The 8,768-nt window shown below is 36.8% G+C and overlaps 1 protein-coding gene across 1 annotated transcript in view; it reads left to right on the forward strand.

The window, feature by feature from the left end:
• The window catches only part of LOC106867396 (uncharacterized), a gene marked incomplete at its 3' end in the record, with an annotated part of 64,634 nt that overhangs the window by 16,947 nt on the left and 38,919 nt on the right, over nt 1-8,768 (forward strand). The window contains exon 4 of the mRNA XM_052969416.1: nt 180-239. The remainder of the gene's footprint in view (nt 1-179; nt 240-8,768) is intronic.

Consider the following 8,768-nt stretch of genomic DNA (forward strand, 5'->3'; position numbering starts at 1 on the left):
TATATATATATATATATATCATGTACGTATGGAGAGAGGGGGAGAGTACGAAAAGAAACAACTCAATGTGGTCAAAGGCATGAACTTCATATATGTGTGTGTGTATGTATATTTATTTATTTATTTATTATGTGTAGTTACAAGTAACATTCACTCATGTTAACATGATTTCGTTACAGAGCGACACTGGTGAAGACAATCTAATCGCGCTCCAGGCTTCTGTTGCTGATCCCTCTGACGTAAGTATAATTACATGACAGAAAAGGTGAGATGGGGAGTAGTGGAGAGATTGTATGAGGAGAGCGAAAAGATGATATATTTATGTAATATAAAAAGAGCATGCATATGCATGTATATACATGATCGCGGTATATAATATGTGAGAATTTTTGTTAATTTTACAAAAAAAATATATATTTCTGAGGACGTCATGTGTCTCAAGTGCTGCTGATCGGATTTTTATTCCGTTGTTTTATATTTGACAGTTCCGTGATGAAATTGTCTTCAAAATGTAGGATAACACTATTATGAAAAGCATGCGCACAGGGTGCCCTTAGCCTTGTGAATGAATATTTGACTGGTGTAAATTCTGAGGAAGTCATCTATCTGTTTGTTCATGTGTTTGCGTGCGTGTGTGTGTATTTGTGTTTTGTGTTTGAGTGTGTGTATGTGCGCATGTGCGCATTTCCAGAAACGCATATATGTTTTGACACTAGAGAAGAAAGTACGCAATACTCGTAACAGAGTTTATTTAAGTGTTCATTCAATCAATTAAAAGCTTTTATTCTCCAACACTACACTCAGTATTTCTCGTTTCCGTGAATGTATATTAAGAACAGAAACGGGGGGACTGGGGTCAATTTACTCAATTATCCCCTCTCTTCTCTGCACCAAAAGAAAATTTCAGTGTCTAATTGAATATATATGACTATATATTGAGAAGTATTTATCTGTTTGTGTGTGTGAGGTGTGTAAACGCTAGGGTAAATATTTACTTTTACACCCGTCTACAAACTCTGATCGGCGGATTTTTGGAATAGCTATCACTACCTCATGGAGAAAGGAAAAGACAAGAAGGATTTGGGTGTTTGTTTTATTCTGTGAAAGAACTTTTTGTCCAAACCATATAATCTTTTACATCCCCCCACCCAATTCCGTGCTCTTTTCCGGTAAATTTTTACTATCACCGTATTTTGCGGCATGGAAGAGATTCGTTTTTGCATTTTTAAAAATTTACCTTGCGTCTTCCATAATGCTAGCTGAGAAGTTATTGCTGTGGTTGTCTGAAATCAACGGGGTGGTTGGCAACGGTTACAATCGAGCGCCGGTATCTTGCAGGTCAGCGGTTCTCAACCGGGGTCCATATAAGATTTTGGGGGTTTCACAAAAGCCATATAGTAATTTAGAGATCCACAGTATTATTTTAATTGTCCATGAAAAAAATTTGCATTAGTTGAATTTATTGCAAGAAACAGCTAGGTTTTTTTTCTCTAACACTTATCTTAGTTCAACATGTTTCTTGCTAACGTATGCAAGTGAATGTGTAAAAAAACTAAATAGAAATTCTGAAAGAAGTATCTATAAAACTAGTTTTTTAAACATCAAATGTTTATGGAGGTCTATCAGAATAAAATAGTAATAAAAGGAGTCCATAGATAAAAATTTGTTGAGAACCACTGTTGCAGGTGGTCAGTAGTGGTGGATTTGCTATGATCACCATGGTGTGTTATATGAATAATTGTAGGATAGTTAAGGCGAAGGGTACGGTGTTGTTTACTACAATAAAACTCAGCAGCAAATCGCCAGGTAGGCAGTCATTGTTTGGTGAATTTCGTTCAACGATGGGCATGAGCACTCCATTGCTTTACTCGCCAATTTTGTCTGATAACAGTAATTTAGCGCATGCCTGCTGGTTACTTTGTACGATCATATGAATGGGACTTTATCTTCTTTCAGTGGTAATGCAGGAACACCGCCTTAAAGGGTTTAGTCGAACAAATCGACCCCAGTACTTATTTCTTTGTAAGCTTGGTACTTATCCTCTAGGTCTCCTTTGCCGAACTGCTAAGCTATGGGGGGCGGGCATAAACAAACCAATACCGAATGTCAAACGATTGTGGAGGACAAACACAAAGGCATACACATGCATACACAAGGGTATATGTGTGTGTAAATGCTATTGCGCCTGTGATCCACCTATGTCACTGCTGGTGATATCATCAATTTTAAAATTTATCCACAGATGATATGAACAGTAATGACATCTGATTTCAAATCTCAGTGCTTGAATGTTTTGCTTATAAATTTTTATGCACCACGTGCTCTGTTTTTTTTTAGCGTAAAACAAAACCAGTTGCACAGTCAGAGTTGAACGTGACATTTATGGATTATTACCCGGTAGGCCACACTGATGAGGCTTAGGGTTTAAATACCCAAAAGCCGAAACCTGGTCTGTGTATATCCTAATTGCATAATATTTTTATTTGTGCTATTAGATGTTTTAATTCTTTCTGTTTTCCTCGTATACTGTTTTTCTCTGTTATGTTGGTGCAGTACGGTGGATTAATTTAAGACTTTAGCTCTTATTTCTAGCAGGTAGATGCTCGTTAAGCATCATTATGCTTCGTGCAAATTTTCAATTCATAGCTATTTAATGCTATTGCGCCTGTGATCCACCTATGTCACTGCTGGTGATATCAACTTTAAAATTTATTCACAGATGATATGAACAGTAGCAACATCTGATTTCAAATCTCAGTGTTTGAGTGCTTTGCTTATATATATATATATATATATATATATATATATATATATATATATATATATATATATATATATATATGACAGACTTCTTTCAGTTTCCGTCTATCTAGAGTGGATTTCAGAATCCACTCACAAGATTTTGGTCAGTCCGGAGCTATAGCAGATGGTACCTGCCCAAGGTGCCGCACATCGAGAGTGAACCCAATGCCACATGATTGGGAAGCATTTTTCTGAACTACACAGGCACGTCTGCGCCTATATAAAAGAATCTTTCACCTCGAATTACATTTCCAAAATCAAGATGCGTCTTCCGCGATGCAGCATCTGCCATTCCGCAAAATACGGTACACCCGTCTCACAAGACGGGTGTACTAATAAATATTTACTGCCAGTACCCTCGAGTATATGCGTTACTGTGTGCATTAATAGTGTTAACGATAACGGAAGCAAGTTGTATAACTTCCTGCTTTTCTTAAAATTTTGCTTTCTTTGCTTCAATAAATTCGCTAATTGCAATTTTTATATATTTTTGGAATTCTATTTTTAACCCTATTTTAACTGATTAAATTTTGCTTGTATATTTATTGATTATATTACATTTATTTTGTTTTGTTTCATTAATTATTTTTATTGTTTTGTTTCAAATATTGTTTTATTAATTCATTTTTTAGTTTGTTTTTTTTTTCTCTTTGTTCTTTTGCATTTCGACATTCATGCTGCTTCTTATATCCGCTTCTTGTGACAACACTACATGCCATTTTCCATAAATATTAACATTATCATATTGAATTTCCCACAACTGTTTGACATACACACACACACATACACACACACACACACACACACACACATACACACACACACACATACACATATACATACACACATGCACGCAGACGCACACGCGCACACGCACGTATAATTATCTTAAATGTCTAAGAACATGATACCATCTCTACAGACCGTTTTCCAAATATATTAGCATCGTCATGCTAAATGTTCAAAAACTATTTGTTATACATATATATATGTGTGTGTGTGTGTTATATATATATTATATTATATTGTATTATATATACATATATATTATATTTTATATATATATACATATATTTATATTATATGTATGTGTATGTATATATGTATGTGTGTATGTATGTATACATGTATGTATGCATGTATGTTTGTGTGTATGCATGTATGTATGTATGTATGTATGTATGTATGCATGTGTGTGTGCATGTATGCATGCATGTATGTATATATGTATGTATGTATACGATGCGGTAATACTTCCCACTTTTACTGATTGACGAATGTTTCAATTGCAAATGGACAGCGTGCATCGGTCCAAACTATAATGACCACTGAAAGAAAACGGTGAAGCATGAACTAAATGAAGACACCATTGCCACTTGCCTCAGTTCTTCATTTACTAATATACAGCAAAACAAGAGCAAGATGCTCTTCCGATACACACACACACACACACACACACACACACACACACACACACACACACACACACACACATATATATATATATATATATATGTGTGTGTGTGTGTGTGTGTGTGTGTGTGTGTGTGTGTGTGTGTGTGTGTGTGTGTGTGTGTGTGTATCACAGCCGCATACACACACACACAAACACACATACTAGCACTATCATTTTTTACAGTACCTTCCCATAATGCATTGCTGTTATCCTTTAATCAATTAACCAACCTTATGGCTTTATTATCTCTTTACAACTGTTTCAAAGCTTTTTGTTCTTAATATTGTTGTTGTTATTGATTTTTGTTTTTTGTTGTTGTTGTTTTTGTTTCTTTGTTTTTTTGCTTTATGTTTTCAGAAGTGCTGCCCACTCAAATTCGAACTCTTCACCCACGAATGCGGGCGAAGTGACAATTGCTTTGTTTATGTCACGCCGATTTCTTACTAATATAAGGTCACTCTTTCGCTCTTTCCCTTTGTCTCCGTTTCTTTATCTCTTTCTCTTTCTTTTTCGTTCTTTTACCGTCTCTCTCTGTCTTTCTCTCTCTCTCTCTCTCTCTCTCTCTCTCTCTCTCTCTCTCTCTCTCTCTCTCTTGCTCTCTTTCGCTGTATGTCTCTTCTCTTACTTTCTCTGCTCCCTAATGTCACTTTACATATCCAAATAGTTGATCGAAATAGATATAGAATTAAATACACCCAAAAATTGAGCCTACTCTAGGCAGCAAGCGTCAGAACCAGAAAACAGATACCCACACGGGAAATAGACACAGAAGGTCACCAAATCTTCTTCAATTTCGTGCCTTCAATGACAATATTGATCCCCTTCTGGTGATGCCGACAGCACGATGCCGTTGGGAAATGGAGAACAAACGAACAAGGGACCAAACATGGCACAAAATGAACAAACAAGAAATAAACAAATATACAACACAGAAAGTGAACATACAAATATAAAATAAAAGTAATTCAAGATGTGACAATTAGTGGCATTTCGTCCGTCTTTACATTCCGATTTCAAATTCCACCAAAGTTATCTTTGCCTTTCATCCTTTCGGAGTCGATAAAATAAGTACCAGCTGAATACTGGGGTCGATGTAATCGACTTCTCCCTTCCCTCAGAAACTGCTAGCCCTATACCAAAATTTGAAATCATTATTGTGTCTACTCTAAGTTATAACATTTTATGCCTAAGTGAAGGCGGGTAGCTGACAGAATCGTTAGCACGTTGCACAGAATGCTTTGCAGCACTTCTTCCAGTGATTGTGTAACAATATCGGTGTCAATTATAGGGCGGCAGGCAGGCAGAATTGTTAGCACCCAGGGTAAAATGCTTAGCAGCGTTACGTTCTGTGTTCAAATTCCGCCGCGGTCGACTTTGACTTTTATCCTTTCATAGTCGATAAAATAAGTATCAGTTGAGTACTGGAGTCGATGTAATCGACTTAACCCACCCCGAACTTGCTGGCCTTGTGCCAAAATTTGGAACCAATATTTCTGCTAGTGATACTGCTGTTGTTGTCTGGAGGAATTAGTAGAGCATCAGACAAAATGCATTGCGACATATTTACATTCCAAATTCAAATTCTGTTGAGGAGAACTTTGTCTTTCATCCTTTCAGGGTCGATAAATACCAGTAGAGAGCTGGAGGCTGATGTAATCGACTTACCCAGCCTCCCCACCCCCTAACTTGATGGTCCGGTGCCAAAATTTTAAAATCAATGTCGGCATCGGTAGTAATGTGATGTGGTGGCATGGATAGTGTAGCAGTGTGGTAATAGTTGTATAGCTTATTGTGGAGATTGTGGTTATGTTTAGTTGCAAAGTCGCTGAAGGTGGTACTGTAGTAGCTACACTATTAATACAGTACAAGCACTAGTATCAATAATGCTACGGTTTAGTGCTTAGATTACTCACAATGCAATAAATGTATCACGACTGCACCAAAGTTCCTCTGCACTTGATAACCTATTAACATTGCACTGCTTCGCTGTTCTGCCATATGCATTTTCTTTCTTTTCTTTTTTTCTCAATGTTACTTTCATTTTTAACCCCGCGGGGTGCATACATATATAGTGGGGTGCAGCTTTGTTTTGTTCTTACTGATTGACAACTTATGTCAGTTTGTTTGTAGCCCCATAAACAAGCAGTTTGACAGAAATTATCCGACAGTATAACTACCCGACTTAAGTACTTGAATTCAATAGACCTACTAAACTCTTCCCCAGCTTGGCCGCAATCCAACGACTGCAACAATGGAAAGAATATAAGAAAAAAAGAAATGTAATTTTGTTGCTAGGGAAATAACAGTGGAAGATTCGTGCCTGGAAACTGAAAGACTGCTTTCAATCAGATTAGATCATATAAGCTTCAATATTATCAAATTCACGTGGTCTGATGTCATAATATATACAATCCATGAATATCCTCGGTTTAAAATTCACTGATGTTAACTTTGATAATAGATACCTCACAGCGATTATGCAATATACCATACAACAAAAGACTGCACTAATCTTGATTGTATATATAAAAAGAACATAACTACAAAGTGTCGTCTTGTCTTCTAATATAATTCCATTCACTTTTAAGATGTATTATAGGAATTAAAGAACAACTACAGTATTTAAATATAGTACTGCACTAATCTAAAATGTGGTGATGAAGTTATATACTTTATTTTTTAACCTTTAACATGCTGTAGGCGCATCATGTCACCGTACGAGTTTTCTCCCCTCTCGATGCGACACAATGCGCCTGCGGTTTCAGGGCGATAACTCTTACGGCAATATGATGTACCTAAACGTCCTAAAAGTTAAAATGTGAAAAGTAGAATTTTGCTTAGTTCTCGACTATGTTTCTATTATGTGAGTCTACAAACGAGCAGATGGTCGCATGTTTAAGATATACAACTACCACGACGTAATGAAGAGCTATAATCTACTGCTGATTTTTTTTTTTCTTTGTTTCTTGTCGTAAAACTACATCGCTTCAGTTCATCTGGTGTCATAATTAGGAACCAGATCAACGTCCTTCAGCCTCAGATCACAGGCAACCAATGAATTCATCTGTCAGTAATAAAGATTGCATGGAGTCAGTTGGTATATCTTACACGTTTGTCCACCTTCTCGCTTCTACGCTCACTGTACGGACGCAACATCGAGAGTTAAACAAAATTTCCCCATTTCACATTTTTTAATATAGGTGTATTTTGTTTCGATCTACCGCTTCGCTGTTCTGTCCAAACATTTGCTTTGATTACAGTGTGTGTGTGTGTGTGTGTGTGTGTGTGTGTGTGTGTGTGTGTGTGTGTGTGTGTGTGTGTGTGTGTGTGTGTGTGTGTGTGCGTGTGTGCGTGTGTACAACATGAGAGATCATCAACTACCAAATTCATAATCCTTTCATACTGTTGATAGTAAAATTGGTGCTAATGTACTTCATTGTAGTAAACTAAAAAATTTTAATTAAAATTACGTCCCTAATGACGATACACAATCGTTAGTTTAAAGATAAATTTTGGTGTAGAAAGACAGGGGAGTACTCCAGAATTTTAATTAATTAAAATTAAAACTAAAATGCAGTGATGATTGAGCGGCGTAACAGTTAAAGTAATCGTAAGAGTTTTCATGTTATTGATAAAAACGTAAAATAGACCATATTTACTGCTAAAAAAAAAAACTAAAAGTCAATTAACTGCAACAAGTATCATGTGATAATCTATAAAGATGATTCCATATAAAATTGGTAAAATTCATGCAAACTTAAACGTGAACATTCCATTAGAACAAACTGTACTGCGCTTAGATATCATGAGAAAAACTCTTATATTGGCTTTTGGTGCAAAATTCACTCATTTTCATATCGCTGGTGGAGAGATAAATCCCCACCATCTCCAGCGCCGAGACCACCAGATCACATGATTTCGACCTTCCTTGGTCTTGTCAATAACGGACTCTCGACAGCTAGAGATAGCAGCAATTCGACCCTGCTAAAGATATATAGAATAACTGTACCAGAACAGGCGCTTGTGTCACGATTAGCCAGTGGGCTTGTTAAAAAATATTCATTATCGACAGAGGCAGTATTAATACCGAGAGGTAGTTTTTATCCCCACTTAAATGGGGCTGTTCTGTTATGACAAATTATACTGTGGTTGATACCATGAAAGAAACTCTCATATTGGCTTTTCCTGCAAAATGCACTTATTTACATCGCTTATTTACATGGAGATAATTCCCCCACCATCTCCAGCGCTGAGATCACCAGATCATGTGATTTGAACCTTCCTTGGTCTTGTCAATGATGGATGCTTGTGTGTGTGTGTGTGTGTGTGTGTGTGTGTGTGTGAGTGTGTGTGTGTGTGTGCGTGTGCGCGCGTGTGTGTTTGTGTGTGTGTGTGTGTGTGTGCATGTGTGTGTGTATGTGTGTGTGTATACAACAGGCTTATTTCAGTTTCCTGCTACCAAATTCACCCACAAGGTTTGGTCGGCTCTGGACTACAATACAAGTCACTT

The sequence above is a fragment of the Octopus bimaculoides genome, chromosome 7, assembly GCF_001194135.2.
Source record: "Octopus bimaculoides isolate UCB-OBI-ISO-001 chromosome 7, ASM119413v2, whole genome shotgun sequence".
In the NCBI taxonomy this organism is placed as follows: Eukaryota; Metazoa; Mollusca; class Cephalopoda; order Octopoda; family Octopodidae; genus Octopus; species Octopus bimaculoides.